This window comes from Coregonus clupeaformis, chromosome 39 (assembly GCF_020615455.1).
Source record: "Coregonus clupeaformis isolate EN_2021a chromosome 39, ASM2061545v1, whole genome shotgun sequence".
NCBI classification, from domain to species: Eukaryota; Metazoa; Chordata; class Actinopteri; order Salmoniformes; family Salmonidae; genus Coregonus; species Coregonus clupeaformis.
This window is the reverse complement of record NC_059230.1, coordinates 11420113-11428972: the sequence shown is the minus strand read 5'-3', so window position 1 is coordinate 11428972 and position 8860 is coordinate 11420113.

Here is an 8860-nt window from a genome sequence, read left to right as displayed (position 1 = left end):
AGGCAGTATTCCTCCTCCTCCAAACACGGCGAGTTGAGTTGATGCCAAAGAGCTCCATTTTGGTCTCATCTGACCACAACACTTTCACCAAGTTCTCCTCTGAATCATTCAGATGTTCATTGGCAAACTTCACAAAGGCATTTATATGTGCTTTCTTGAGCAGGGGGACCTTGCGGGCGCTGCAGGATTTCAGTCCTTCACGGCGTAGTGTGTTACCAATTGTTTTCTTGGTGACTATGGTCCCAGCTGCCTTGAGATCATTGACAAGATCCTCCCGTGTAGTTCTGGGCTGATTCCTCACCGTTCTCATGATCATTGCAACTCCACGAGGTGAGATCTTGCATGGAGCCCCAGGCTGAGGGAGATTGACAGTTATTTTGTGTTTCTTCCATTTGCTAATAATCGCACCAACTGTTGTCACCTTCTCACCAAGCTGCTTGGCGATGGTCTTGTAGCCCATTCCAGCCTTGTGTAGGTCTACAATCTTGTCCCTGACATCCTTGGAGAGCTCTTTGGTCTTGGTCATGGTGGAGAGTTTGGAATCTGATTGATTGATTGCTTCTGTGGACAGGTGTCTTTTATACAGGTAACAAGCTGAGATTAGGAGCACTCCCTTTAAGAGTGTGCTCCTAATCTCAGCTCGTTACCTGTATAAAAGACACCTGGGAGCCAGAAATCTTTCTGATTGAGAGGGGGTCAAATACTTATTACCCTCATTTAAAAAGCAAATCAATTTATAACATTTTTGAAATGCATTTTTTTCTTGATTTTTTGGTTGTTATTCTGTCATTCACTGTTCAAATAAACCTACCATTAAAATTATATGCTGATCATTTCTTTGTCAGTGGGCAAACATACAAAATCAGCAGGGGATCAAATACTTCAGCCACCAATTGTGCAAGTTCTTCCACTTAAAAAGATGAGAGAGGCCTGTCATTTTCATCATAGGTAGACATCAACTATGACAGACAAAATGAGATTTTTTTTTCTAGAAAATCACATTGTAGGATTTTTAATGAATTTATTTGCAAATTATGGTGGAAAATAAGTATTTGGTCAATAACAAAAGTTTCTCAATACTTTGTTATATACCCTTTGTTGGCAATGACACAGGTCAAACGTTTTCTGTAAGTCTTCACAAGGTTTTCACACACTGTTGCTGGTATTTTGGCCCATTCCTCCATGCAGATCTCCTCTAGAGCAGTGATGTTTTGGGGCTGTCGCTGGGCAACACGGACTTTCAACTCCCTCCAAAGATTTTCTATGGGGTTGAGATCTGGAGACTGGCTAGGCCACTCCAGGACCTTGAAATGCTTCTTACGAAGCCACTCCTTCATTGCCCGGGCGGTGTGTTTGGGATCATTGTCATGCTGAAAGACCCAGCCACGTTTCATCTTCAATGCCCTTGCTGATGGAAAGAGGTTTTCACTCAAAATCTCACGATACATGGCCCCATTCATTCTTTCCTTTACACGGATCAGTCGTCCTGGTCCCTTTGCAGAAAAACAGCCCCAAAGCATGATGTTTCCACCCCCATGCTTCACAGTAGGTATGGTGTTCTTTGGATGCAACTCAGCATTCTTTGTCCTCCAAACACGACGAGTTGAGTTTTTACCAAAAAAGTTCTATTTTGGTTTCATCTGACCATATGACATTCTCCAAATCCTCTTCTGGATCATCCAAATGCACTCTAGCAAACTTCAGACGGGCCTGGACATGTACTGGCTTAAGCAGGGGACACGTCTGGCACTGCAGGATTTGAGTCCCTGGCAGCGTAGTGTGTTACTGATGGTAGGCTTTGTTACTTTGGTCCCAGCTCTCTGCAGGTCATTCACTAGGTCCCCCCGTGTGGTTCTGGGATTTTTGCTTGTGATCATTTTGACCCCACGGGGTGAGATCTTGCGTGGAGCCCCAGATCAAGGGAGATTATCAGTGGTCTTGTATGTCTTCCATTTCCTAATAATTGCTCCCACAGTTGATTTCTTCAAACCAAGCTGCTTACCTATTGCTGATTCAGTCTTCCCAGCCTGGTGCAGGTCTACAATTTTGTTTCTGGTGTCCTTTGACAGCTCTTTGGTCTTGGCCATAGTGGAGTTTGGAGTGTGACTGTTTGAGGTTGTGGACAGGTGTCTTTTATACTGATAACAAGTTCAAACAGGTGCCATTAATACAGGTAACGAGTGGAGGACAGAGGAGCCTCTTAAAGAAGAAGTTACAGGTCTGTGAGAGCCAGAAATCTTGCTTGTTTGTAGGTGACCAAATACTTATTTTCCACCATAATTTGCAAATAAATTCATTAAAAATCCTACAATGTGATTTTCTGGATTATTTTTTCTCAATTTGTCTGTCATAGTTGACGTGTACCTATGATGAAAATTACAGGCCTCTCTCATCTTTTTAAGTGGGAGAACTTGCACAATTGGTGGCTGACTAAATACATTTTTCCCCCACTGTATTTCCCAGCCCTAGCTGTAACACAACAAAATGTGGAAAAAGTAAAGGGGTGTGAATACTTTCTGAAGGAACTGTATATTCCTAAAGTGCTGGATATTCACCCACAGCGGCCAATCCACCATTCATTGTGATCTTAACTCCAACCCTCCCATGTCCACAGATGAACCCATCTTTCCCAGTATAATGGCATTTTGCTATTTCCTTTTGCAATACAGCCCTCAATTTTACTTTAATGTCTTACAAGGGTCCTGAACCTCCCTATTTGTAACATTTCTACCAATATTTCCCTAAAAAAAAATCATTTATCCAAGAGTATAATATTTCCCATTGACTGATCATCGTTTTTCAGATCCCTTAACAATACAGTTTGCAGATCCATCTAAATCCTGACACATAACAACCATTCCTGGACCTGACTCCAAAAGCGAGCCACCGATGGACTCTACCAGAAAATATGCTCGATTGATTCTGATTCCTCGTGGCAGAGTCTGCACAAGGCTGACTGTTCAATGCCCCATTTATTGAGCATTCTTTTTGTAGCAAGTATTTGATATAATAGCTTAAATTGAAATGAATGGATTGATGTGTCAATTGTTGTTTTACAGTATATATGCGTTCATAGACCCAATACAAAGGTATTGGGACATCAAGGACCTGTTCCCAACTAACTTTATTTTTATATGGCATTGCTGTCAATCCTTTTGACTTTAAGTGAAACTAATACATTTTTCGATGTATACTAATCATTTTAAGCCATTTATGATTTTTAATGGGTGGCAGACAGACTAATTATTGAATTTCTTCTTTGATGAGATGGTTATAATTTTGTATTGAGCATACACCTCCATACACTGTTGTTAGTTGCTCGTGTGACATCATTTTACCATCCTTGTTTACAATGTCCCTCCCTTCTTATATATTTGTTTATGTTGTTTTCTCTATCAGTCCATTGGAGTTTAGCCATATTATTTGCTTTAATATTAGATCTGCCTTTTTTGGAGGATGAAATTGAAATTGTAGCCAACTCTGTATGACTTCATTTAAAAAGGAAGATATTTAAAACAGAGATCCATTGTCAATCCACCATAAATGTAAGGTTTGAATCTGCAAAAAGGCAAAGAGCCCACTCTTAAACATAGGCTGGGCCTCTCTTAGTAGCTTGATAGAAAATAAGTTTGGATTTAGATACAATTTCGGTAAAATGGAGGCGTTAAGAAAAATGTTTAATGCCTTAATATTTAATAATTTTAACCCTCCAAACTCCTTTTCATTATATAAATATGCACATTTAACTTTATCTGGTTTGCAATTCCAAATAGAGTGAAATATTATTCTCTCGCATTATTTGAAAAAGGATTCTCCTGGGGGGGATTTTAGGTCCCCACAAGGATAGAAAAACCAACCTACACACACAAATAAACACACATGCACACACACAATCCTGTTTCACAATGTGCTGAAACACTGAACAGGAGGAAGACTTGGTTTCCCTCAACCATGGACCTGCTTAACCTCTTGCAGCAGTGGCAACAGATCACTGTCATGCTGACTGGCTACAGGAGTCCTACATCTAGAGTATTTTAGACCCAGATCTAGAAATACATTATTTTAATAAATGCCTCACCACCAGTCCACAATATCATATTGTTAGAACTGGCATCAATTAGAAAGGATAGCTGAGTATGTGTGTGTTTCCTTCCAAGACCGACGGTTATTTGGGAGAATTCCTGAATACTCCGACCCCCTTCCTCCCACAGTGTTCCTGGCAGTCCCTCCTAGCTAATAGGTTTCCCAGGGTAGCCTGGCCCGAACATGACAACATGTCAGAGGACTTGGCTAGAGCATACACAGATCTGGACCAGGCTACCTTCCCAGGACATTTGAATACATAGCTCTATAGGTCAGTGGCTGGAACTCTCTCTGTTACACATATTTACATACAGTATGGTATTAGATTCCTCAATAGCAGGGCTCTCCAACCCTGTTCCTGGAGAGCTACTCTCCTGTAGGTTTTCACTCCAACCCCAGTTGTAACTAAAATGATTCTACTTATCAACCAACTAATTATTAGAATCAGGTGTGCTAGATTAGGGTTTGAGCGAAAACCTACAGGACGGTAGGTCTCCAGGAACAGGGTTGGAGAGCCCTGAACTATAGAGTGTGTTCAGAACTGTACACATTTCCATAAATATCTTATTCCTCTACAGCGCAAGTTCAGAACTGTACACATTTCCAGACATATAAGATTCCTTCATAGCGCAACTTCAGCACAGCACACAAACTTTGAAAGACATTTAAAGTAGAGTGCTGGGATATCCAGGGCTAATTGCAACCTGATGTATGTGGTCAAGCTTAAACTATTTCCTAAGTATTGTACACTGCTACAAACCCAGAAAACATATGTGCAGTGCATTCGGAAAGTATTCAGACCCCTTGACTTTTTCCATATTTTGTTATGTTACAGCCTTATTCTAAAATGGATTACATTGTGTTTTTTTCTCATCAATCTACACACAATACCCGATAATGACAAAGCTAAAACAGGTTTTTATAAATTGCAAAAAAACAATAACTGAAATAATACATTTACATAAGTATTCAGACCCTTTACTCAGTACTTTATTGAAGCACCTTTGGCAGTGATTACAGCCTTGAGTCTTCTTGGGTATGACGCTACAATCTTGGCACACCTGTATTTGGGGAGTTTCTCCCATTCTTCTCTGCACACCCTCTCAAGCTCTGTCAGGTTGGATGGGGAGCGTCGCTGCACAGCTATTCTCTCCAGAGATGTTTGATAGGGTTCAAGTCCGGGTTCTGGCTGGGCCACTCAAGGACATTCAGAGACTTGTCCCGAAGCCTTCCAGAAGGACAGCCATCTCTGCAGCACTACACCAATCAGGCCTTATGGTAGAGTGGCCAGACGGAAGTCACTCCTCAGTAAAACGCACATGACAGCCCGCTTGGAGTTTGCCAAAAGGCACCTAAAGGACTCTCAGACCATGAGAAACAAGATTCTCTGGTCTGATGAAACCAAGATTGACCTCTTTGGCCTGAATGCCAAGCGTCACGTCTGGAGGAAACCTGGCACCATCCCTACAGTGAAGTATTGTGGTGGCAGCATCATGCTGTGGGGATGTTTTTCAGCTGCAGGGACTGGGAGACTAGTCAAATCAAATCAAATCATATTTTATTTATTTTATTTGCCACATATTTGCTGGTAGAGCACGGCGCTTGTAACGCCAAGGTAGTGGGTTCGATCCCCGGGACCACCCATACACAAAAAATGTATGCACGCATGACTGTAAGTCGCTTTGGATAAAAGCGTCTGCTAAATGGCATATTATGTGTAGACCTTACAGTGAAATGCTTACTTACAAGCCCTTAACCAACAATGCCGTTTTAAGAAAAATAAGTGTTAAGTAATTTTTTAAATAAAAAGTAACACAATAAAATAACAATAACAAGGTTAATAAACAGCGAGTAGCAGCGGGGTGGGGGGTCAGCAGTCTTATGGCTTGGGGGTAGAAGCTGTTAAGGAGCCTTTTGGATCTAGAATTGGCGTTCCAGTCTACCTTAACGTGCAGTAGCAGACAGAACCGTCTATGACATGGGTGACTGGAGTCTTTGACAATTTTTGGGGCCTTCCTCTGACACCGCCTAGTATATAGGTCCTGAATGGCAGGAAGCTTGGCCCCAGTGATGTATTAGGCCGTACACACCACCCTCTGTAGCGGGGGACTAAGCACGCACACCTGAGGGGCCCCCGTGTTGAGGATCAGTGTGGCAGATGTGTTGTTGCCTACCCTTACCACCTGGGGGCGGCCCATCAGGAAGTCCAGGATCCAGTTGCAGAGGGAGGTGTTTAGTCCCAGGGTCTTTAGCTTAGTGATGAGCTTTGTGGGGACTATGGTATTGAACGCTGAGCTGTAGTCAATGAACAGCATTCTCACATAGGTGTTCCTTTTGTCCAGGTGGGAAAGAGCAGTGTGGAGTGCGACTGACATTGCGTCATCTGTGAATCTGTTGGGGCGGTATGCGAATTGGAGTGGGTCTAGGGTTTCCGGGTTGATGGTGTTGATGTGAGCCATGACCGGCCTTTCAAAGCACTTAATGGCTACCGACATGAGTGCTACGGGGTGGTAGTAATTTAGGCAGGTTACCTTCGCTTTCTTGGGCACAGGGACTATGGTGGTCTGTTTGAAACATGTAGATATTACAGACTCGGTCAGGGAGAGGTTGAAAATGTAATTAAAGACACTTGCCAGCTGGTCAGCGCATGCTCTGAGTACACGTCCTGGTAATCGGTCTAGCCCTGCGGCCTTGTGAATGTTGACCTGTTTAAAGGTCTTGCTCACATCGGCTACGGAGAGCGTGATTACACAGTCGTCCGGAACAGCTTGTGCTCTCATGCATGCTTCAGTGTTGCTTGCCTCGAAGCAAGCATGAAAGTCATTTAGCCCGTCTGGTAGGCTCGCATCACTGGGAAGTTTGCGGCTGGGTTTCCCTTTGTAGTCCATAATAGTTTGCAAGCCCTGCCACATCCGACGAGCGTCAGAGCCAGTGTAGGATACACCCAGTGTACAGGATTCAATCTTAGTCCTGTATTGATGCTTTGCCTCTTTGATGGTTCGTCTGAGGGCATAGCGGGATTTCTTATAAGCGTATGGATTAGTGTCCCGCTCCTTGAAAGCGGCAGCTCTAGCCTTTAGCTCGGTGAGGATGTTGCCTGTAATCCATGGCTTCTGGTTGGGATATGTACGTACGGTCACTGTGGGGACGACGTCGTCGATGCACTTATTGATGAAGCCGGCGACTGAGGTGGTATACTCCTCAATGCCATTGGATGAATCACGGAACATATTCCAGTCTGTGCTAGAAAAACAGTCCTGTAGCGTAGTATCCGCGTCATCTGACCACTTTCGTATTGAGCGAGTCACTGGTACTTCCTGCTTTAGTTTTTGCTTGTAAGCAGGAATCAGGAGAGATAGAATTATGGTCAGATTTGCCAAATGGAGGGCGAGGGAGAGCTTTGTATGCATCTCTGTGTGTGGAGTAAAGGTGGTCTAGAGTTTTTTGTCCTCTGGTTGCACGTGACATGCTGGTAGAAATGAGGTAAAACGGATGTACGTTTTCCTGCATTAACGTCCCCGGCCACTAGGAGCGCCGCTTCTGGATGAGCATTTTCTTGTTTGCTTATGGCCTTATACAGCTCGTTGAGTGCGGTCTTAGTGCCAGCATCGGTTTGTGATGGTAAATAGACGGCCACGAAAAATATAGATGAAAACTGTCTTTTACATTTACATTTACATTTTCGTCATTTAGCAGACGCTCTTATCCAGAGCGACTTACAAATTGGTGCATTCACCTTATGATAGCCAGTGGGACAACCACTTTACAATATATATATATATATATATATTATTTTTTGGGGGTGGGGTAAGGGGGGGTAGAAGGATTACTTTATCCTATCCCAGGTATTCCTTAAAGAGGTGGGGTTTCAAGTGTCTCCGGAAGGTGGTGAGTGACTCCGCTGTCCTGGCGTTGTGAGGGAGCTTGTTCCACCATTGGGGTGCCAGAGCAGCGAACAGTTTTGACTGGGCTGAGCGGGAACTGTGCTTCCGCAGAGGTAGGGGGGCCAGCAGGCCAGAGGTGGATAAACGCAATGTCCTCTTTCGAGTGTAGGGACTGATCAGAGCCTGAAGGTACGGAGGTGCCGTTCCCCTCACAGCTCCGTAGGCAAGCACCATGGTCTTATAGCAGATGCAAGCTTCAACTGGAAGCCAGTGGAGTGTGCGGAGGAGCGGGGTGACGTGAGAGAACTTGGGAAGGTTGAACACCAGACGGGCTGCGGCGTTCTGGATGAGTTGTAGGGGTTTAATGGCACAGGCAGGGAGCCCAGCCAACAGCGAGTTGCAGTAATCCAGACGGGAGATGACAAGTGCCTGGATTAGGACCTGTGCCGCTTCCTGTGTAAGGCAGGGTCGTACTCTGCGAATGTTGTAGAGCATGAACCTATAGGATCGGGTCACCGCCTTGATGTTAGCGGAGAACGACAGGGTGTTGTCCAGGGTCACGCCAAGGCTCTTTGCACTCTGGGAGGAGGACACAACGGAGTTGTCAACCGTGATGGCGAGATCATGGAACGGGCAGTCCTTATCCGGGAGGAAGAGCAGCTCCGTCTTGCCGAGGTTCAGCTTGAGGTGGTGATCCGTCATCCACAGTGATATGTCTGCCAGACATGCAGAGATGCGATTCGCCACCTGGTTATCAGAAGGGGGAAGGGAGAAGATTAATTGTGTGTTGTCTGCGTAGCAATGATAGGAGAGGCCATGTGAGGATATGACAGAGCCAAGTGACTTGGTGTATAGCGAGAATAGGAGAGGGCCTAGAACTGAGCCCTGGGGGA